Source organism: Styela clava, chromosome 2 (genome assembly GCF_964204865.1).
Source record: "Styela clava chromosome 2, kaStyClav1.hap1.2, whole genome shotgun sequence".
NCBI lineage: Eukaryota > Metazoa > Chordata > Ascidiacea > Stolidobranchia > Styelidae > Styela > Styela clava.
Window position 1 is genome coordinate 24,974,739 of NC_135251.1, and position 25,451 is coordinate 25,000,189.

The following is a 25,451-nucleotide window of genomic DNA, read 5'->3' on the forward strand; positions in this document are numbered from 1 at the left end:
CAATACAATTTCATAAGTAATAAAATAATTAAACAGATTCGGGGTCAATTTCATCAGTACCCAGGGGCGGATTGAGCCTCTTTGGTGCCCTAAGCACTGAAGACTTTGGTGCCCCCTCATGTGTAATTTAATTATAAAAACAATAAACCACATAAGTGTATTATCCATTAAAAATAATCAAAACCAACAGTAAATAAAACAACCTTTACGAACCTTTTCAGGTTTTTTAACTGTTATATATAGCCGATATATATATTGGCCGTTTACTGCCGATATTATATATATGCAAACACGCAATATCGGTTGAGCTCTAATCCTGAGGGAGTGTGACAATAAAGATTCATGCTTCCAGTCTCAACGTGAATCGAAATGCCAAAGGATACAAGTCACAACTGTAGTTTGAAATTTTACCGGTACCTAGTAGTCTACCTCAGAGTGGTTCAAAGTTGCTAGGTTGAAGGACCGCAAAAACTTTTGACGAGGTCTCGCGGTCCGCAAGTCGGAGAAAACCCAAAAGTGATCAAAATATCGCGAGTTTACTTACTTTAAATTTATTAAACAACGAGATCTTCTAATCAGACTATTATTAGGTTGCATGGTTGGCGTTCGTTTAAAGAAGATATATAAAATATTTATTAAACAACGAGATCTTCTAATCAGACTATTATTAGGTTGCATGGTTGGCGTTCGTTTAAAGAAGATATATAAAGCCTCCAGATATTTTAAAGTTAATTTCCGAGAATTACCGTTGTATTTTGCGCATCTCGCGTTTAATGTCGCTTCAAATTATATTCTTTCGTGACAGATATTACTTGAAATCAAACCAGACACTGCGTGATGGGCAAGGAAGTACATTTCCGCCGTGTTCTCTCATGTCACCTTTCTTACGACACTCATTTTATTACGAATTGTTATATTGAGTAATTTAGAAACTTGCAGCGTGAGCAAGCTTAGTGACATCGTCAAATACCAACCAAGTCAGTCTAAGTTTGTTTTCTGGACCTAGCTAAAAAACTGGATTACGCGGTGTTAAGTCGGCTCTGCGTTTCGTCACTACTGTCACATGGCCGATGCTTGTAAACAGAGGAGTGTTTTGGCACAAAGGGTTCAAAAAAGGGTTTGAATTTCGGGATCCCAACCCCAGTTGGAATATCTAAAAAAAAACGTTACTTCATTACACACAAATATACGCTAAAATTGTTCTGTGAGCCGCATGAAATGTATCAGCATGACAGAGTTTGGACCACCCTGGTCTACCTTATCAAAAAACTCCCGACTTTGCTGACCAATATATCGTTGAAATGTTTGCGGAATCGCCACATGGTGGCAAATTCTGATGACGTCATAGCTCAAAATAAATACGAATCTCATAAAGCTCACAGAAATATTTGAAACTAATAAAAGTAATAGCTTTCTAGAAAAAAATTCCATCTTTAACTACTGAAAATTTCAAAGCAATTGGTCCAGTAATCAAAACGAAACGCGACTTTTTAAAAACGTGTCAAAGAACAAGAACAGGAACAATAAGAACAACGACTATATTGCGGAAACTGGCTGTAATCCAATCACAATGTTTGGTTGCATTAAAAAGTACTCCTATTATAGCGTTACAATCCCAGTGTAGCGAAATGCCTTTACATATTATACATTATAGAAAATGTCTACATTACAAATGCAGAATGATTCCTCGTGACAGCGAAATTACAGCACAATTATTCAAACAGTCGTGGGAAGAATATTTTCCTTACAAACCGTCATTTGCAACGTTTATTATGAAAACAACCAACAGCTTTTTTACCAACTTCTTTGTTGCAAAAGATGTCAATTTCAAGATTCCTCCCTGGGTAATAAAGCCACCGCAAATTAATACAACGTTAACGATTTATGGTACAACATGTTCACCAACAATACTTCAAACGTCATTTCTTGACCATATACACGAAAAACTATCGAGACTATGTACAAGTATTTACTGACGGTTCGAAAAATCCATTTGGCGTAGGTGCTGCATATTATGTGCCTCAAGCGACAGTAGAGCAAAAACTGAAATTACATCATAAAAACTATTAATATTCCGGGGCGAAAAAAGTTTGGGACGCGCTAGCTTAGGGTAGGGATAGTGGGAGTAAGCCGCCAGCAATCCTCTGGTACTAAATTATCCCCTACTGGATTTGAACCTGCGAATCTAAGCGGGGTAATCTTAGGTTAGAAATCAAGCGTAGTCCTAAGGCTTAGCACGATGCGCCACTCAACGCGAACGTAGTCAACTGCAGTGCACTGGCTGACATAGATACTAAACACATTGAATACGTCTATACGCTGAATGACGAAATCTCAGGATTGTTCTTTATGGCGTACATACCTGTATCATGATCGCTTTTTACCAAGAGGTCTACTGTAGAGACAGACTCAAATTGCTTCATACAGAACTATAGAGTCTCCGCGAACTATTCGTTTACTCAAAATGACATTAATAAAATTTAAGAAGAAGCAAATACATCCGAGTTATTGAATAGCGTATTTTCAAATCACTCATTAATATTAATCTGTAAGTAACAATTTGTTTTTGTTACGTTCTTATTGTGGGGCTCCGTAAATAGCAGTCTACCTCTTCACGAGCTTTATAACACCAAATATGTGAATCAGTCGTTGTCGTCGGTATGCACTTGTCTTGAGCAGTCAATTATCGTATTTACTTTACATAGAACCGTGGTTAATGCTGTTGCTGATGTTATGTCTATGCCGTTTGGTTTGGGCGGAGAAATTACCTTTACTGTAGGCCAGGACCGCACCTAATTATTTATTTTGGATCATTAGCCCCAGTTTTTGAATTCCTATTATACAATGACTTTCATAGTTTTGAATACGAAAAGAACTATAACACCATAATAAACAATTTTAATTTGCTACTAACCATTAGTCGGTCGAGGAAGTGCCCGTTTAAGAAGGCCAAAATGTCATTTCTGGAAAGACCGGACCCAAATAATTTTGAAGTTTTGTTTGCGAACCTTCGATAAAAATAGTTGAGTAGCCCTGCAGTAGGCATCGAAACAACGATCCATTGTGACTCCATTTTTAAGGACATCGCCATCACGTTATTGTATGAAAACATTCTTGACTGCGAAAGTCAATGAGCTAAGATTTGTACGTCAATTTAGAGAATGCATTGATATAACGCTAAACACGCCGTTATTCTTTCATGGAGTGGAGGGAAGGTTACATTTTTGATGACATCCACGTGCGCGTTTACTCGAAAAAGAAAACAGACAAATATAATGGAAATGCTGGATTCTTTGTACTAAGCTCCCGTCACTGATTTAAAAATGTGAGATCTGAGATAAACGGTTCCATTACATTTAAACCCGTGTACATTTGAACCCACGTACATTTGAACCACGTACGTCTGAACCCACGACAATTGCACCTGCGTACTATTGCACTTATGGAAATTTATTTGTTTTACGGATATTTGTACATGGTTCAAATGTACGTGGGTTCAAATATACGTGGGTTCAAATGTACGGTCACCGAGATAAACACCCCCGAAAATACTATGAACTAGGTATTATGCGATTAGAAAATGTATGAAGCAAATCCCAACCGTCATCTTCATTCTGCAACTTTGAGATCACGCGTTAGAAGCGTGATCGGATCGTAACGGCAACCTGGAGTAATTAAAGTAATCAGTTGAAAATATTTGATTACAACAATCAGTTAGCTTTTTTCGTCAAATATTTGTGCGCGGGAAGCCACAAGCGACATCGCAGTCACAAATGTTCGTCGTAGGATAAGGTTTGATTTTGTGTAGAATGTATGGACAAGCTGACTGTTGGGTTATGACAGCGAGTTCGAAACAATATTCAGGTGAGCTAAATGTTCTTTAAACCTATTGTTTTCATTTTTCTATTGTATAAATGGTAAATTAGAGGTTTTCGGGCCTATACGAATTGGAATTATTAACCAAATACAGAAGTCTAGATTGGTGGGTGATTCTCTTTTGTATCGAACGGGTTCCATTGTTTCCTCAAAACTGGTTGAACCTCAAAGCTATATGACAATACATAGACTTATCATATTAAGAAATTTAAACGTAATATACTGATCTACGTCACTACGTAAGCTGCATTCAACAGGACAAGATTTACATGAATGTAATGCATAACTTTCAAAACTTTCGCAAATGTAGCGCAAAATCAATGGTTTATTAGAGATTCGCCGTAGCCTTTTCCCTTTCATATTTTATTGTGTATAGGGTGCTCCCAGAGTATTCGTACCAAGATGGCGCACAACCTGAACACAGTATGTGTACCTATTTAGGGTTCAGGTTGTGCACCATCTTGGTACGAATATTACCGGATCGCCTTGTATAGATTGGATCTTTGTACAAAGACCCTATCAACGTTCAAAATAAGAGAATTAATAATTATCCAGTTTAAGTTAGCAATGCAGATTGCGCTGGGAATTCAATTTTTAAATCATTCCTAACCTCAAATGGATAATTAATAATATGTCATTTTAAAACGTGGCGGGAGCGTTGCAGAAGATCCGATAGATTCAGTCCCGCTGTTCATTGAATATGCTAGCTACAGTTCTGCGACAGTTTATTTATCAATATTTTAACTTTTTTTCAGATGCAAAACTATTACAGGTTGTAGATTCAAAGACACAAAGCAACGAACGAGGAATTTTACAAGTAAATATCATTTAAACATTTTATTTGACTTTCGACGCCTATTTTATTCCTGTATACCACTGTTTTCGTTTAGAATGCTAAACAATTACCGGTAGATGCAAGCGCACCGCGTCTCGGGTCTTGCGATCAAAGTCGGCATTGCCACTTATTTGATCGTGTGTTTTCCTTGAAATTGTAAGATTTATATTTTCACAAGTTTTAATAATTGTCTTTCGAATCAAAATTCCAAAAAAGTACAACCCACGTTCACGTTTGAAGGGCTAAATAGTTCGATGCAAGCCAACATTGTTACGCTGTATATTTGATCCTGTGCATTCTATCGAAATTTAAGATTTAGATTCTGTACATGTTTTAATAATTGTGTTTTAAAGCAGAAGTCCGAAATAGTACTATTAATATAGTACCTTGTATCAAACTGGTGTACCCTTTGCGCCTCCTAAAATTCGTTGCTCGCTTCTCTGCTGAATAGCGATCCCCAGTTTGCGATCCCCACCGTGAACAATGTGATAATTTTACAAGTTACTGATCAGAGGTAATTAGTCATATGCTCCATGAAACAGTTATAAAAGTTCATTGGGTGTTTTACTTTTATTGTAATATTTGCAACTCGTGCAGTTTGAAAACTACACCTGGTATGTTATAAAATATGGAGCTGTATTTATGAAATTGAATGATTACATATACCTGTAACTGTAAGGTCGATGAAAAGCAATTTCTATGGTAATCTATAATATTTGAAATTTAATGGCAATCGCTGAATAAATTTTATTCGTCTAAATTTTCTTAGTTTTGTGTATTTAACAAAAAATCGGAGAAAAGTTTGGCTTTTATGAAATCTAATGTCGAAATTTACCCGTTACGTATTTTATTGAAACTAACGTCTATTTTTTGCTTTGCAGTGTCTCTGTCAAATAACATTTGTCTGAATTAACTACCTAATGACATAGTTGGCTCAACGAAATTTAGTTTAACTCAAATTTAGAATTGGCTTGCACAAAATCATGACATATATATTGATTTTCAGCTTTTTAAAACACTGCTTGAAAGTTGACAGAACAATTTATCATTGTAGCAAAAGAAATTCGTCAAGTACCAGATTTTCATCACTGAGTGAGATGGAGGCCTATCAAGTCTGAAGAGCAAGTATGTAACCAAATCATTTGCAAGCTTCTCAATTTAGATGTCTATAGTATAGATAAATGATATATTGTATTTTTTCGGGAAATCTACGTACAAATATTACTTTCAATATATTGAGTATAAGTTTTGGTTTGTGTGTCAAATGAAATTTTCCAAAAATTACAATCTCAAAATTTTATCATAACATGATTCGCACAACTACCGTTTTATTCTGGCTGCTGAGTCGATCCAGTGAATAAGGCTAGGGCCATGTTTTAGAAATAAAAATTAAGCTTTTTTTCGTTCCCGCCCAATAGTCGAGGTACAAGAATGCATTAAATTGATCTTATTTTTGTCAGTTTGAGCACCAATGCGCGCTCATAGTTGTTTATGACAAAATCTGTTAAACCAAACCATGCTCATTTCGTAGAATCGAAGAATTAAATATTCTGTCCTACGAATTAACTGTAGCAATATCCGGTGAATAATGGCATAGTCAGTACAGCGTAGGGGCTAACTGCTGTGTTGTCCCATCTGCTGTCGTTTCGTTTAATCGTTCAAACCGAAAGGCCAATTACTATCTTGTAATGTCAGTCTATTTAAAGGTTATTAGGCCAGCATAAATAAAAGGCGTTTCACCGCAATAGGGTGTCACGTTGTGATTACGACAAACAGTGAAATTTTTTCATATTGATACTTTTAGTTCAGCACGTGTATATCTGCAGAGATACTGTAAGAATTTGAACTATGCCTCGTTAAGTGTAATTCGGTCAAAACACAACCCCAACAAAAACCATGCGAATATTAAAACTTATTGTTTAACTTGTTGATATCATAGGGTGCCTATATATACTAATATGTCTGACATAATAAATACGATAATTTGACAACTCGGTACACCGACATGCTTCTGTCTCACCTGGCTATTCCCACCATAAAGCGTCCAACAAGAGTAACTTCCACTTCGCATACTTTAATTGATCACATTTACACAAATGCAATTGATCGTTGTTCATCATCTTAGATTATATTGCATGACATATCAGATCACTTTCCTGTTATGTCATCTTTTTCTTTTACTAGTGCACCTAAATACAAATTCAAAACTCACATGAAACGCAAAATGTCCAATTTTGACACAGAAATATTTAGATACAGTGCTCGTAATATATTAAATGGATTTGTATTGACACAACTGTCAACTGAGAACTTCAATGAAGTTTTTGGTATTTTTTTATCTTCATTAAAGGACCTAATCAATACCCATGCCCCCATGGTCGCATGCTCGCGTAAAAAATCTAAACTGCTATCAAAGCCCTGGATTACAAAGGGTCTCCATAAATCCATCAATCGTAAGAGTAAAATGCACAAAAAATATTATTTACATGGCTCTCCAAGTGAACGCGCACTCTACAAAAAATATCATAACACTCTAGTTCACTTAAAGAAAATCAAAGCAAATTCATTATTTATCAAAATTAGCCAATAACAGAGGTGATATTAAACATACATGGCAGACTGTCAAAGAGATTGTAAACACAAAACCAGCAAATGATTCATCAATATCTGAATTGAAACTTGAAAATGGTTTCAAAACAAAAAACAGCCACACAATCGCAAACGAACTTAACAAATTTTTTTCAAACATTGGGAAAAGTTTAATAAATGAAGTTCCACAAACGAATATAAATTTCATGAGCTTTCTCGGTGCCCCTATAAAAGATTCTTTATATTTACGGTCAACTAATGCGACTGAGATATCCAATACCATCTCAGCTTTAAAAATAGGTAAAGCTGCCGGTGCTTATGATATTTCTTCACATTTCTTGAAGAAAATTGCTGACATAATCTCGCCAGTTATTGCACATTTTTTTAATACGTCTATAAGAATAGGTATATTTCCATCTGCACTGAAACTTGCCAGAGTTATTCCATTGTACAAATCCGGCGACGAAACTAACCCATCTAATTACCGACCTATATCTGTCTTATCATGTTTGGCAATTGTCTTCGAAAAACTTTTGTACTGTAGATTAACTGAATTTTTCGATAAAAATAAACTAATTAATAAATTCCAATTCGGATTTCAGACAAATCATTCGACAAGTCATGCAATTATTGATCTAATTGAATATATCTATAACAAATATGAAAAGGGAGAACATGTCTGCTGTGCTTTCTTAGATTTGAAAAAAGCTTTCGATACCGTAAGTCATAACATACTCTTACGGAAACTTCATCATTACGGTGTGCGAGGTTGTGCTAATTCTCTTTTAAAAGATTACCTACATGGCCGATTCCAATATGTTGAAGTCGAAAATAATCGTTCGGAGGTTCTTCCTATTGACTCCGGTGTGATCCAAGGCTCTTCACTTGGCCCTTTATTATTCCTCGTATTTATAAACGACATCTCACGATGTTCGAATTTGTTGACAAAATTGTTCGCGGATGATACTGGTCTCCTAGGTAGTTCCAAATCATCGACTGATCTTCAAAATTGCTTCAACCTAGAATTAAAAAAGGTCTATGATTGGATGCTCTGTAATAAGCTAACTATCAATATAGAAAAATCTAAAGTAGTCCACATACGTCCTGGTTGCAACGATCAGAAAACACCTCTGATAATCAAAATGAATGAAACTGAACTTGAATCTGTTCCCTCGTATAAATATCTTGGATTGAACATTGATCACCGTTTACGGTGGGATCTGCATGTCAAAGAGTTACATAAAAAACTTTCACGCTCAATAGGTATACTAAGCAAACTTCAACACTATACAGACCGGAGTACACTCAAAGTGGTATATTATTCACTTTTCCAGACTTACATCCAATATGCAATTGCTGCCTGGGGATCTGCCACTAAAGCGACCTTAAGAGCTATAAACGTTTCACAGAATAGAGCCATTAGAATCCTATATGGACCGTCCACTCGTGTTAACATGAATACCATGTACCATAAAACTGGCGTACTCAAACTTGATGATATCTACAAACTAGAAATATTTAAATTAATGCATCAATACCATAATTGTTGCCTTCCACAGGCATTTTCTAAATACTTTGTAAAGCAGAGTAGTGTTCACGATCACAATACTAGATCATCTGCATTGTCATCCTACTTTGTACCACGCCAAACCTACTCAAAGACACAAAAATCACTTAAATACACTGGTGCGATTATGTGGAATGCTGTACCTGGTGAAATGCGAAGCATGTCTTATCCTCTGTTTAAAATGAAGATGAAAAAATTTCTTTGGTCCAAGTATCTCGAATGAGGACAATAGTTAATTTATATTCCTTGAGGTCTTTCCAAACCCTGAAATCAATTCAACATAATATGAGCTATTAACTCGGTCCATAATATTAGTATGTACTTCTGATGGTTCATTGTCTAACAAATTTTTAACAGTATTTGTGTTTATTTATTTTTTTTTTACAACATGCCAATCTCATGCCAGATTTACCGAAATATACTCGTTTCATTTGATTCCCACTCCCCTTAACTTGAACTAGATATGGGTTCTCAAGTCATTGTTGTAGTTTAGTAGCTATGAACTTTGTATTATATATATACAGATATATATTGCAAATCTCAGCATTTGTCATGTTGAAAGTAACTTTTTTTATTACACACTTGAAATAACACTTCAACACCTAGTCACATTGTTTCTTTTTTGTTATATTGTGCAGTCCAGTGTGTCTGTACAGACGATAGAATATTATTCATCACGTTACAGCGTTACCGGTACCGTACGGTATTTCATATTCGAGTACCGGTACGGTACTGTGCGGCAGGTTAAACATCTGCTTCAATAGATTTATGTCATTTATACCTGTTCTTTCTTCATTGTCTCCCGTTGTCCGTCCACTACAACTGATGATTATCATAATTTGGTTGTGATAACTGAGCCACTACAAATTCCCGAATATTTCCCCATAACACGCTTTTATTCACTGCCTGTAAGCTACGAAACGGGGAATACCCCAAATTACTATCTGATGTATTGCGTGGCTCTCAGATACACCCTAGTGTCATGACGATTTCTCGTTAAAACCGTATTAGTATATATTTACGGCTAAACTATTCTATGCTATATTGATCTACTAAAATTATATGTTAATTAAATAGTTGAATCTTGGGTGCCGCTGCTAGATAACCAACTTTGGTTCCCCACGGCTTCCCTTCCCCAGTAAAATTATGTTCTTGAATTTTTGCTTATTTTTTGCATCATTTATTATTTTACTGGTTGGAAAAAATAAACTTGACTATGACTATGACTATGACTATGACATGTCTGGAAACGTAGTCCTGGCCTTTTTCATTAATCTGTTGAGCGTTTTTGCCACAAATGGTAGTTGACACTAACTCCCATACTGTGTAAAGTAATCAGGCTAATTTTTTAAATGTAACTGTAGCTCATTGTGACCTGTACGCTCTGGTAGTTCACAATTCATATTCATGCCAATGATGTTCCCAACTATTTCAAACTGGAATCGCCGTTAATCTTACACCTTAAAGCAACTAAAATTTCCAAAAACGATACTGTATGAATTATATTCAATCAAGTGTAAACTCCTTCTTGATTCTTATCCCTTTGCTAAAAGTCCTAAGTTATCATTCCATCCATGTTCATAACTATTTAAAAATAGAGACATAGAAATATGTGTCATATTTTCCCTATTGTTAGTGCGGGTCACGTCATTTTATGCCTAATCATGTGCATTAAGAATAGCTTAATTAATGTAAACTCTTCTATATAATTTCTACTAAATGGTCTCTTTCATATACGGTACTCACCGTCAATATAAAATATAGTGGTTTCAAAACTCTAGAATTCTTACTTTTTAAGTTAGATATTAGGAACTTGGGTGTCGCTGCTCGATAGCCAGTTTGGTTCCCCGCGACGTCCCTTCCCCAGTAAAACGGTGTAAATTTTCTTTGTGTCGTATTTTATGGTTGTGATACTTTTTGCTGGTTGGAAAAAATAAACTTGACTTAATTAATCGTGTACCCCCTTTGGTACCAGTTAACCATGACATTCGTGTTCACATGTGTTTCGAACTAAAATCGCATTAAGTTTCCAATAACGAGTATATTATTATATGAGCGAGTAGAATCAAGTGCATCAATATGCATCAATATAACCGGGAATCCTTTAGTATTGGTTAACAATGGGATTTGTGTCCCAAACTAAAATTTCAAAGGTTACTATATATATACATGAGATCCCACCAATTGTAAATCTACTATAGTCAGCCTATATCCCTATTGCTAGTAGCCTTATGTTCATAAGTGTTTGAATCTGGGAATATATTCCTTATTTCTCTATCTTTTATTTCCTAGTTATGACCTGTCATGTTCTTATATTTATATATATAATGTCTAAAATGTCTTTGGCTGAAGTTATTTATAAATGTATATTTTCAGGTCTCTGGGATGGGAAGAGAAGACTATAGAGAACTTGAAGGTAAAATATAACACACTAATAAATAATTCACTAGTTAAAATTTAGATAATGAGAAACATAGCACACTGACAGTTCATTCCGAATAAGTAATATTTATAATATTGAAAATCTGCAAATAATATAGAATGAACGTCAATGAATATCAGTACAAGTTGTTGTCCTCGTATCTTTAGAACAAGCATAGCTTATCACAAGCGCGTGGACATTTTTTTGAGGGGCGTAAAGGTAATTAGAAACAGAAATATTTGTTAAATTTTATCTTTTCCGCCTTATTTTTGATATTTACATTTCTTAATAGCCGTATTTTCAACGTGCTTTTCAATGAATATAAATAAAATTTATATGATGTGTTGCAATATTATACACCATTCATTCTAAAGTATTGTTAGTAAATAAGGGGGGAAATCTGAATATTTTGTCAATGAACTGAAAATAAATATTTTTATTTTATGTATCCAAAGTATAAGCACAGCTTCTCTGTGCTCCTGTCAAATTACATTTCCCGTAACTTATAAATCTAAAACTTAATAATGACTTAGTTCGAACAACTATATTTATTCAAATCAATATCATACAAAATTTACTTACAGTTCATTATCTCGCATTAAGTTCAGCTTTCTAAAACTCTTCTTGAAAGCGGAAAAGACAGTTTATCATTATACATCAAAAGACATGCGGAGTTATTTGTCCGATTATGCATCACTGAGAGAGGTGGATGCATCGAGTCTAAAGAGCAAGTATGTTATTAAAATCTTCTGAATCTTCCTAATTTACATTCATCAAAAACAAGTTAGAATACTATATCATAAAAATCGGTGGAGAAATAAATGATAAAGAGGTGAATCCGCAACCCAATTTCTTGATTGCGGCATTATAAAATATTAAAATTAAAATATAAAACGGAAGATATCACCATGAGTTTTGTTTTAGCAGTCTCGCAGCAGATTGAATACGCTTTTTAGACATTGTAAATTACAAAATTTGGTGTTATGTTAGGATTTCTTCAAAATATATACCATAATAGTAACTGAAATCGAAACACAGTAAATTGTGCACGCGATGTACTTTTGTCTATTCTGAAACTAACTACCTATGAAGCCGCATACGACTTTTTCTCGGTATGTGATGTGATATATAAAATAATTAATGCAAGATATCTAGATCGATTTTTTTTGCAATAATTTAAATTACAATCGTTCGTATTTTGTCTAAATCTTGGGATATTTCAAACGGTGAAACCTTAAAAAGAATCAGAGTGACAGGCCTGCGGCGGGGCGGATTTAGTGTATACACTTGGTTTCACTGTTCTTCATTTCAAGTCCGCTGATCGAGTTTTTGAGTTGTAATAATTTTATATTGTCGTAAGACGTAAGTCGTCGTAACTGCAGGTTTCATTGAACACAATTAAGCCAATAAATACAGCATTTTAAATATTGCCGCATCCAGGGGCGCAGCCAGGATTTTTCAATGGGGGTTACGACGAAATAAAAAGAGTGCGCCAAAAGTGCGATTCACGACGACGTAATGCGTTTAATAAACTAAAATGTATGGTCGTTCACAGCGAAATTCCACAGTTACGTTGTAGCCCGTCTCTCTTTGCCTGATGGTGTTGGTGAATATTTTACAAGTCGTATTTCAAACGTCTACTATTAATCCGTAGTCCGCGGGTACCCGCATTTAGAAATAAAACATCAAAAATTCGGGAAAATTAATTTCAGAGAGAACTAAAACTCGCAGATGTCAGTAGTGTCATAATGGTTTATATGTACAAAAATACGCTCGCGTGTAGCGCCGATCAAATGCATGAAATTTAAAACTATTACTTGAAATTTATTGTTATGAAGTCGAACTTTTATTTCCATTCAATGGTTATTTACTTGCGCCGTGATCCGTGGCGGGCAAAATCGTATTTTTTAATCGAGTTAATCGAATATTTTTAACGGACACCGAATAATCAGTATTGTCATTTTGAACGACATCAATTGGGATGTCGGCCGCCGAAACCTCCGTCGTGACAATATTTTTTTTTTCGGATTTTACTAGAACAGTGAGGCGTTTTTTATTTCATAATTTTGTCGTAATCGAAGGCCTCAGTGAATTATTTGTCACCGCGATCGTTTTGGCGGCCGACATTCCAATTAATGTTGTTAGACTATATTAAAGCACATTTTTATTCACTAGTAATTATTAATTATCACGGCGGATATCGTAGTTTTTATATTTCGGACATGATTGTGAGTTCACATCGGCAAAGAGGGACAACAAGTGCATTCACAACATAATTAATTTTATTATGATTTCTGTCTTCTGTGTAGGATTTCTATCACAGTTTGTAAATTACGGTCTCAATTTTAGGCGAACAATATCATCATTATTGACCCCGGGGTGCGATATTTGTGGAGCGAATAGTTGGACATTTCTATGCGTTTAATTTTAGATCGTGTCGGTATTACTTTCGTGTTAAATATTAATTAAAGAATTTCGCAAATTGGTAATCACTACAATACTTACTGTTGAATGTTCACGTAACTCAACTTTGTTAAAACACTTTTTTATTGATACTAACCACATGAATAAATCGACAATAATGGCATTTCTACGTGGTCAAAAGAATATTGTTTATGTATTTTTATATAAGCTTACCTTTGCTTTACCTCTGTTAGAAAGCATTTTTGTGATTTGTAATCCAAAACTTGATAATGAAACTATATATTCATTTTCAGTTTTCTAAATCACTGCTTGGAAGGGTCATTGCATCAAACGGACATTGTTATTAGTCTGGTGCCTCACGGAGTGGGATGGAAGCCTATATAGTCCAAAGAGTAAAGAGCAAGTATGTAATCTTATAAATCTTTCAATTCATATTTTGTCAGGTATAAACTGATATATCATGTTAAATCCCGCTAGTCAGGAAGAACTGCAAATATTTGAATTATCCTCACAAGATGTTCCGCCCAATTTTATTTATATAATTTCGTAAAGTCATATAATGCAATGTTTTCCATCAGCTAGTTCACGGAAGGTGTGCAGTTTTTAGCTGGTATGCAATAAATGTTTCTGCTTTGTTAATTTCGTATGCACAATTCCCGAAAAGACGCGGGTTATGTTTCTTTTCGGGCGTTCTCCCATCGTTCGACAGGTATCGAAGTATGCGGCAGTCCGCCAGCAATGGGGTTATAATACTAGTAATGGGGCAATTGCGGCTGCATTAATACAATTGTTCGGGCCTCTTTTTGTTTTATTTTTATTTTATTCGTACTTTATTTGTTTATTTCGTTGCCATAGCGTTTTGTTAGTTTTTCAATAGTCTAGAAGAGTAGTTTTTAATCAGAGTTCAATCGACTTTTTGTTTTTGTTGGGGTAACAAAGGTTCGACGAGGTTCCTTTAAATTAAAACAGTTTTCTATTATGGGAATTCCTATCACATCGTCTACTAATTATGCAAATTTAAGTACACTTCATCTCAGATATTTAAACTTACACGTTCAACAACTTATAAATTAGCGTTGCTGTTTGTATAGCGTTTCGTAGTTGTAAGTTTGTAAGTTTTAGTAAACCCGTCATCTCCACGGATAGAGCGCGCTTCGGTGTGTGTGCTTATATGATAGTGCCCTTTGATGCTTTCTGCTTATGACTTTGAAACATCTTCGATTGCTAAGGCGAACCAAGGATTTTCAACCTGAATCTTTTCATTTTCTATAACCTTGCACGAAATTATGCTTCCCCTTTATAAAGTCTTAATTGGGCTCTTAATTTCAACCATCTGGTACAATGGTGTTTGGCGGGAGCTTTCAGGATACCGCAGGGGTTCGACAGGCTCGTTAGGGTTTAGAATTTGGAAAATCTAAAGTGTATTATTTTATTTGATGTTGCCATAACGCTAGAGCAGACAGGTACGAATAGATTTGTTTAAATATATATCCAGTACATATCTAATTTATCAAATTACATTTTCGGTCATTCATAAACCCAAAACTTGACATAATTCATATAGTTCACATAATGTCATAGTTCGAAAAATTATTGGTACATTCAAATTTTAACCCCCAAGCCGAAATTAGATCGAAATAATTAAATATTTTTCTGAAATCAATCAATTTTTGTAAAATTTACCATCTTCGAATACCACATTGTCCCACCACAATTTTTTGTTGAATTAAGGTATTTATTCAATTCTCGATTTAATGGATTATTCAAATTTTTCCACGCTGGGTCCGAAAAGTTCGAAACAATTCAATATTTTTGAAAAAACGTATAGTGCAATATACTAATTATTTAGGTTTATTACCACAGTTGTAAATGTTTCTTTGAAAAATGAGAGATTTGATTTGAAAAAAAAAATGCCCCTATTGAATTGAATGCAATAACAAATTAGTGGTTGTCCAGCTTGGGTTAGGATTCGGGTTAGGAATAATTTAAAAAATTGAAATTTGCATTCCGTGGTGTTTTTTGAAATAAATGCTTTCGTTGAATTGAATTCAATTCTGTTGTTAACTTGAATGCCCGACCCAGATTTCTTTGGTAAATTTCTATTTAAATACAAAAAATTCTGATAAATAATAATTTATTTCTAAGTCATTTTCGCGTTAATTTCTCAGCCGTACAAAAATACATTTGTGAATGCTAAATGATGTTTATTGTAAGAGTAAAACAGTAAAGATGCAAAGTAAGAATGTTAAGCTAAAAAGTTAAATAGTGGGGAAATGAAAGAAAACGTATCAATAAAAAAGCGTTGGACGTTTCCACAAATTTAAGAAAGAAATGAAATGGTCACTTCTAATTCTCTGATGAAGCGTAATAAATTGGTAGATTCGAAAGCACGCAACATGAGAACTTTCGAATTTTCTGATTTTGTCGCAACGACACTGATCAGTTTGTTCTTCATTAGGGATTGCGAATACTTTTGCAGAGCAATGCTGTATTATATAACGATATTTTGCGAAAATCTTAAGCTATGTAATGAAGAGAGGTAAATGAACTGCAAAATTCTTGTTTCTAACACCCTTTTTTATACAAAATTTCTCACACTATATCTCCACCATAACAAAAACGCTTGATCAGATGTTTGAAAGCTGCACAGCAACAGATTCATATAAAAACGCAATTAACTTTTCGGATTTTGTCTCCCTTAGTGAATTCATTGGTGGTAAAAAATGTAAATCAAACAGCAGGGTTGTACAAATTATAATACAGGAGGACCAGATACAAATAACTGGGTGAAAAGTAATTACTTAGTATCTCACGAGCCAACATTGAGTTTTTCGTGGAATTTTATCGTATTTTCAATCCTAAATATTAACTTTTTAATATGCTTGTAGGAAGTAAAATGATATTTTCTGTTGTTTGCTGTCTAGTTCTGTTTTATTAGCTGAATTGTTATTTATCCGACGCTGACACTGAATATTCATAGTTTCTAATATTTGTATTGAAATGGTAAATTTTTGAACAAAAAGTTAACATGTTTTAAGCAAGCTGACAAGCTAGAAAAATCTTAGTTACACTGCACGCATGCCAGGTCATATTTATTATTCCCTCCTCGCTTAATCGTATGCTTTATTTTAGCTGATTCTCTGCTAATAAGTGGTCATTTTGTACACGAAACTGGAAATAATAAAATACAATAATATGCAGCAATAATCGCGAAAGTCGTTCGGGTTCATTCGCGGGCCGTTTTTCCGGAGTTCCTAACATTTCAAATTTTTCATTTTGTCAAGGCTAGTTTTTCCTTTCACATTTTGTTTTGTCTCTGTACAAAATATTTCATATAGTTTTTGATTGTGATTAAATTGATGTGTTTGATTATTGCTCGATCTGTTTATTCTCGGTTTGTGCGCTTGATATTCCAACGGTTGTTGTTTCGACTCCTTTCGACTCCTGCACTCTGGCTGTCGGGTATCCAATGTAGTAAAAAAAATGATTTCTTGTGATTGGTTGCTAAATGATTGGTTGTTTTACCTTCTGCTTAAAACAAACATCAATGTCGTTATACATGCTGTCAGTGCTGGTCAAAGCTAATATAAAAGGCTTTCGGTAAAAGGTATCGGTAATATCGGCAATATTTTGGTATCGGTATTCGTATCAATATCAGTTAAATGTAGACTGATATTTTCAAAATAATTAACTTTTAAATCTATTCCTGAATGTTTTAAAAAGTTGAAGGTTGAAATACTGATATAAAAATTATTTTTTGCTTGGAGTGATCGTGTTCGCGGTATTAGCCTCGTTAGGTAGGATCAATGATGTTTCCCAACCGCGCGAATAGAAACGGGAATATGATTATGAACTGATTTTAGCCATTTATCAGCCCAACTAGCTCAACTAATTTGGCTAATTTTGCAACCTATTTTTTATATTGACAATTTTAACATACCATAGAAATTATGAAGAAATATATCGAATGTGAATTTTTCGATGAGCAAAATACAAAATAGGACGTTGGCATGGCATAAAATTCTGCGCACACAACTCGATTTATCAGTTGGATAGATTGAGTGAACATTTATCTATTTTACCATCTTGGTTCACATACTTCGGGAGCACCCTCTTTTCTTTAAGGCAAGTCATCTTCTGTTTGGGGGCAGAAAAGAGGCATGTTGACTTCAACAAAATCTTGTATCGGTATTGTCTCTTCATATTCTTGTTTGTTTATAGTTATTTCGGATCATTGCAGGTCGGCTATTTAAAAGTTAATTCGCATTAGAGGTTTGTCGTTCAAGTAGTGTTAATTTAATTGCTGTGATAATCGGATTGTTTGCTTGTTTTTTATTTTGGACCCTATGCAGCCGAATCTGCTGGATAATTTTTTATACCCCTTCTAAAATTGTCATAACTGTTTGTTCAAACGTGCGAGAGCCTTCACTTTAATTTCATCGGAATGCGGTATTTCGTCGCTTTATGCCAGACGTTTTTCGAATAGCGTGTGCTATTCGCTAGACCGTGTTACGTTGAAAATGATGGATTTTTTTTTTTAAAAAGTTTTGTTCTACTATCGCTGTGATCAATCCAAGCAAAACCGATTCGACAACCAGTTCTCTCAAAAAGGACAATTATGTCTTCTACCAGACAAGTCTAAACCTGCTATTCTAGACGGCGTGGAACTCTAGATAATAAAGAAACAACGAACGCTTGTCGACGCGAGGAATTTCTCGCGGACGTAATCATTGTTTGTTTATTATTGTGCGTGTAATCATTTTTTAGCTTGTTTACAAGTCGAAATCGAATGCTCGTTTGCTCAAATTAGTTTCGTTTAAATAGGAACAGATTCATTGTATATTTTTTTGCTTTTCAAATACTTATAAGATATTAAACTCGTAAATTTGAAAATATAATTAAGAAAAATGACGCGCTACCGTGAAAACGAACATCGGACAAGCATGTATTATGCCTAAAAAGTGACGCAAAAGTTTCTTATTGGTTTTGTTTTGACTTAGTCCACGATAAGACGTTAAACTCACAATCATATTAGGGCCATATCTTCATAAGCGGTTAAATGCTTGCCCGAAAGAAAGAGGTTTTAATTAAATGATAGGGTTTATTCATATTACATAAATTAATGTTGCTATTGCTTGCATCTTTTGGGAATTAAGTATGTTGTCGACATACTTAGGTTGGTCGTAAACTTTAGCAACCCAGTACATTATGACCAAGTATGACAGATGTCCCAATAAATTGGCATACGTGAAAAGTAGGGTTAATAGTTTTGGCTTCTACATTATGCGTTTCGACCTCTACAATAATCATTTTTATCAGCACACTATTTGACGTTTTTCATCACATATTATTCGTTTCTTGTACTTTGTTCATGTAGACTGGATATTTCATTGCCAGTAATGGACTTCAATCATATTCAAAGATGTGGAGTTGTTAATATCGAGAAAACTGGCAGGTTATAAGTCTTAAGGGAGTTGATGTCGCGCAGTGTCACCGCCCAACACGTTATAGGCGTCTTGTAGAGCCTCATCATACGTAATAAGTTGCTCATAATTTACTTCCTCTACTATGAAAGGACATAATAACTAAATGTATATATATTTTTACAGGATTCTTCAATTATGGAACTGGACGAATCTTTCTGTTTTTAAAAAAAAAAAATACAACTCAATTATTTGAATATGAAGAAGAGTTTTATAAAAGATAACTGAGATGTGCTAGCCAACAAATGCATCGAGTCCACACACAAGACTTCGATATAGAAAAATAGACTGTTGTTTGAGACTGTATTCCATTGCCATACGAACTTTAAGCTCGTATATATGTGCACTGATTACCAATATGATTGCGCAAACAAATGCATTGGGCAGCACATACACATGTCTTTTATATCAAATAAGACTGTTGTTTAAAACTATACCAAGATGTCATAAACACTGTAAAAGGATGATATGCGAAAGTTAAAACATGGGACGACCCGTGAGGAACTATTTATGTAATTTGAATAATTGCGAAAGGATTTTTGATTGTATATTTATTAATGAATTAAATCATAGTTCATAAAACTAAATACAATTGTTAATTGTATTCTAACACCCTGCAATGCAATCCTGTATTTGATGTCCTGGTATGATAAGTTTAAAATAATTCTTTCGTTTTACGTTATTCTTATTTTAATTACTGTTATTGTATATTACTGATTTATTAATTATATTGTCGTTTATTACTGATATTGTATATTTTTTAATAAGCTTTTTTGTAATATGCTGTTTCCATATTTAGCTATCTTCTTTGTCATATTCATTATTTTCTATTGTATTTTTGGAGATATTTTCAACACGAAAACAAGATATCGTGACAACGACAAAGGAAGAAAAGTATTACCAGGGCTTGCCATCTATAGTGTTCATTTTGATTTTAGTCGACATAATATTTTTCTGAATATATTAATACTGATACAATAATGCCCGAAGTATTATGTTTATTGCTGATAATGAATATTTATTATTAATTAATAAAGCTTTTTTAGTAATATGCTGTAGCCATATTTTCCTATATGTGTTTGTCATAATATTTATTTTCTCTTCTATTTTAAAGATATTTTCAACAGGAACCAGGATATCGTGACACTGACAAAAGAAAAAAAGTATTAACAGGGCTTGCCATGGCTTTTTTGGTTTTTCATATTTTCTCTGTTATGAATAGATTTAGACCCATTCCCACCGTTAGAAATACCCGCCATTGGGATTAATAGGGTTTATATTAGGCTTAGATATTTTTAATGGTATTCTAGATTTTCAGGCAAAGAATTATGAAGGCAATGGGAAAATTAGAAAGAGACTGATACAAAGAAACAATGAAGAAAATAGGAAAAGATTGATACAAGGAAAATCTACAAATTGAATGTAAATATTCTTACAAATTTTATTAGGCTTGGATATTGTTATTGTTATCTTAGCTTCACAGGCAAAAAATTTTGAAGACACTGAAGAAATTTAAAAAAGACGGAACCAGAGACAAATCTAAAATACCGGTAAATATGTTACATGTTTTCCCATCTAGTGTTCATTTTGATTTTAGATTGATATAATATTTTTCTGATTATATTAATACTGATACAATAATGCACGTAGTATTATGTTTATTGCCGATATTGAATATTTATTAATAATTGATAAAGCTTTTTTAAAAACAAGCTGTATCCATATTTTCCTACATATGTTTGTCATAATCATTAATTTTTCTTCTTCAACAGGAACCAGGATATCGCGACACTGACAAAAGAAGAAGAGTATTAACAGGGGTTGCCATGGCTTTTTTGTTTTTAATTTTTTATTTGGAATAGATAGATTTAGACCCATTCCCGCCATTAGGAATAATAGGGTTTTTATTAGGCTTAGATATATTTAATATTATTCTAGCTTCTCAGGCACAGAACTATGAAGGGACTGGGAAAATGAGGAAAAGACGGATGCAAGGAAAATCTACAAATTACATGTAAATATTTGACGAATTCATTTAGGCTTAGATATTGTTAATATTATCTAAGCTTCTCAGGCACAGAATTTTGAAGGCACTGGAGAAATTAAAAAAAGGCGGAATCAGAGACAAATCTAAAATTCCGGTAAGTATGTTACAAGTGTTTCATTAGTCAGGCTTACTCCTATCTAGTGTTCATTTTGATTTTAGTTCGATATAATATTTTTTTGATTATATTAATACTGATACAGTAATGCAAGAAGTATTAAGTTCATTGCTGATATTTAATATTTAATAATAAAGCTTTTTTAGTAATAGGCTCTATCCATATTTGCCTATCTTATTTGTCTTAATCAATATTTTCTCTTCTATTTTTGAGGTATTTTCAACAGGAAACAGAATGTCGTGACACCGATCAAAGAAGAAAAGTATAAACAGGGCTTGCCATGGCTTTTTGTTTTTCATATTTTCTCTGTTATAAATAGATTTAGACCCATTCCCATCGTTAGAAATACTCACCATTAGGATTAATAGGGTTTTTAAAAGGTTTAAATATTTTTAATGGTATTCTAGATTTTCAGGCAAAGAATTATGAAGGCAATGGGAAAGTTAGGAAAGACTGATACAAAGAAACAATGAAGAAAATAGGAAAAAACTGATACAAGGAAAATCTACAAATTGAATGTAAATATTCTTACAAATTTTATTAGGCATAGATATTGTTAATGTTATCTTAGCTTCACAGGCAAAAAAATTTTGAAGACACTGAAGAAATTTAAAAAAGACGGAACCAGAGACAAATCTAAAATACCGGAAAATATGTTACATGTTTTTCCATCTAGTGTTCATTTTGATTTTAGTTTGATATAATATTTTTCTGATTAATTCAGCGTATAGTCCCAAAATTGAGCTTATCTTATCTGCAACTTAATGAAGTTGCAAAAGACGCAGTTAGTACGTTATCTTTGGCATCGCTTTTACTATAAAATGTTGAAAAATACTTTATACCGACCAGAGCACTATTGCTTATTTTGAATCAGCATCATATCTGACACAAGACTCACGACATGGCCAATTATTGAGGGCATAAAACGGCCTGTTAAAATTTAGAAAACTGTTATTCCCAACAAAAAAACCATCAGTAGCCCAATTAGTAAAACATTTTTAAATTGCCAATTAAGGTTATTGTTTGATATTTGAGATTCCAGCCTACATATACGAATGCTGTCAATTATGTTTTGTCGAAGTACGATTGAATCATCTCATTGGCATACACGACCAGTATAACCCATGGAAGTTGGTCACAAGATAGTAAAGTTCAGTGTGGCGATCGGGTCGTGAATAAAGCGCCGTTAGGTCAGGTACCGAATAGTATAGCACCGTAGGTCAAAGATAGGTAAGTTGTTGCAGATAGGGGAGTGGGTCTGAGGATAGCTAGGTTGAGGGAGATAGGACAGTAAGTCGGAAGGAGAGAGGTTGAGGGAGATAAAGCGGTGGTTCGAGAATGTGAAAGTTGGGGAGAAAGAGCAGAGGGTTGAGGATAGGAAAGTTGAGGGAGGTCGGGCAGTGGGTCAGGGACAGTTTTAAGTGTTTAACGGAGTACTTTTGGCACGCAAACGAAAAAAGTTTGCCGACCTCGGGTTTAGACTTCAGAGCCAGTGAAGTTACTGCCGTTTCTCCCTCAACCTTCCTATCCTCGACCCACCGCCCTATCTCCCTCAACCGTCCTATCCTCGATCCACTGTCCTATTTCCCCTAAACTTCATATCCCCTTCAACCTTTTTATCCTCGACTCATTGCCATATCTCCCTCAACTTTTCTTTCCTCTATCCACTACACTATCTGCCTCAAATTCCCCACCCTCGACCCACTTTCCGATCTCCATCAAGTTACTTATCTTCTACTTATCTTCGACCTACGACGCTATACCACTCAGCCCCTAACCTAACGGCGCTATAATCACGACTAGATCGTCAAAAAGAACTCCACCATCTTGCAACCAACTTCCATGTGTTATACTGGTCGAGTATGCCAATGAGATGATTCAAACGTACGTCGACAAAACATGATTGACGGCATTCGAAAATGTAGGCTGGAATCTCAATTGGTAATCAATAACCATAATGAGTGACTTAAAAATGTGCTACTACATAAGCTACTGATGGCGTCGGGTTTGAGGCGATTGTTTTTAAAATTTCGAAATGCCATTCGATATCGACATACCTGAGTTCATTTTCCGAAACTCATTCAATCTCGCTTGTATTTCCGTTCAAGGAAAAACGATGAGGAAATAATAAAATATTTGCACGCTTAGTCATTTCAACGAATGTTCCGCCATATTCTGTTGTATATACAAATTTCTTTTACGTGACTGAGAAGGCTAAAAAGTCAAAAACAGTCAAAAATATGAGTCGCTCAGTGAGTCTAATCCCTTCCAAACTATTTTAGAGCCATGAAATGTTTTGTCGTAGCTAGCGTTACCAACTGCCCTTTAATTCAGCGTATAGTCCCAAAATTGAGCTTATCTTATCTGCAACTTAATGAAGTTGCAAAGGACGCAGTTAGTACGTTATCTTTGGCATCGCTTTTACTATAAAATGTTGAAAAAAAATACTTTATACCGACCAGAGCACTATTGCTTATTTTGGATCAGCATCATATCTGACACAAGACTCAGGACATGGCCAATTATTAAGGGCATAAAACGGCCTGTTAAAATTTATAAAACTGTTATTCCCAACAAAAAAAAACATCAGTAACACAATTAGTAAAACATTTTTAAACTGCCAATTAAGGTTATTGTTTAATATTTGAGATTCCAGCCTACATATACGAATGCTGTCAATCATGTTTTGTCGAAGTACGATTGAATCATCTCATCGGCATACACGACCAGTATAACCCATGGAAGTAGGTCACAAGATAGTAAAGTTCAGTGTGGCGATCAGGTTGTGAAAAAAGCGCCGTTAGGTCAGGTACCGAATAGTATAGCACCGTAGGTCAAAGATATGTAAGTTGTGGCAGATAGGGGAGTGGGTCTGAGGATAGCTAGGTTGAGGGAGATAGAACAGTAAGTCGAAAGGAGAGAGTTTGAGGGAGATAAAGCGGTGGTTCGAGAATGTGAAAGTTGGGGAGAAAGAGCAAAGGGTCGAGGATAGGAAAGTTGAGGGAGGTCGGGTAGTGTGTCATGGAGATAGGGCAGTGGGTCGAGGACAGTTTTAAGTGTTTAACGGAGTACTTTTGGCACGCAAACGACAAAAGTTTACCGACCTCGGGTTTAGACTTCAGAGCCAGTGAAGTACTGCCCTTTCTCCCTCAAACTTCCTATCCTCGACCCACCGCCCTATCTCCCTCAACCGTCTATCCTCGATCCACTGTCCTAATTCCCCCAAACTTCCTATCCCCTTCGACCCATTTATCCTCGACTCATTGCCCTATCTCCCTCAACTTTCTTTCCTCTATCCACTGCACTATCTGCCTCAAATTTCCCAACCTCGACCCACTTTCTGATCTCCATCAAGTTACTTATCTTCGACCTACGACGCTATACCACTCAGCCCCTAACCCAACGGCGCTACAATCACGACTAGATCGTCAAAAAGAACTCCACCATCTTGCGACCAACTTCCATGTGTTATACTGGTCGAGTATGCCAATGAGATGATTCAAACGTACGTCGACAAAACATGATTGACGGCATTCGTAAATGTAGGCTGGAATCTCAATTGGTAATCAATAACCATAATGAGTGGCTTAAAAATGTGCTACTACATAAGCTACTGATGGCGTCGGGTTTGAGGTGATTGTTTTTAAAATTTTGAAATGCCATTCAATATCGACATACCTGAGTTCATTTTCCGAAACTCATTCAATGTGACTTTTATTTCCGTTCAAGACAAAACGATGAGGAAATAATAAAATATTTGCACGCGGACTCATTTTCACCGAATGTTCTGCCATATTCTGTTGTATATACAAATTTCTTTTACGTGACTGAGGAGACTGAAAAGTCGAAAACAGTCAAAATATAAGTCGCTCAGTGAGTGTAATCCCTTCCAAACTATTTTAGAGCCATGAAATGTTTTGTCGTAGCTAGCGTTGCCAACTTCCCTTTAATTCAGCGCATAGTTCCAAAATTGAGCTTATCTTATCTGCAACTTAATGAAGTTGCAAAGGACGCAGTTAGTACGTAATCTTTGGCATCGCTTTTACTATAAAATGTTGAAGAAAAATACTTTATACGGACCAGAACTCCATTG

The 25,451-nt window shown here is 34.8% G+C and overlaps 1 protein-coding gene and 1 long non-coding RNA gene across 2 annotated transcripts in view; one reads left to right on the forward strand and one right to left on the reverse strand.

The window, feature by feature from the left end:
* The window catches only part of LOC144419940 (MAM domain-containing glycosylphosphatidylinositol anchor protein 1-like), a 363,818-nt gene that overhangs the window by 9,703 nt on the left and 328,664 nt on the right, over positions 1-25,451 (reverse strand). The gene's annotated exons all lie outside the window — the stretch shown is intronic.
* On the forward strand, positions 3,743-19,461 carry LOC144431402 (uncharacterized). The gene is made up of 7 exons (XR_013479981.1): positions 3,743-3,864; positions 4,632-4,693; positions 5,718-5,836; positions 11,244-11,283; positions 11,874-12,020; positions 14,007-14,116; positions 19,323-19,461. It is a non-coding gene; the product is annotated as an uncharacterized LOC144431402 (long non-coding RNA).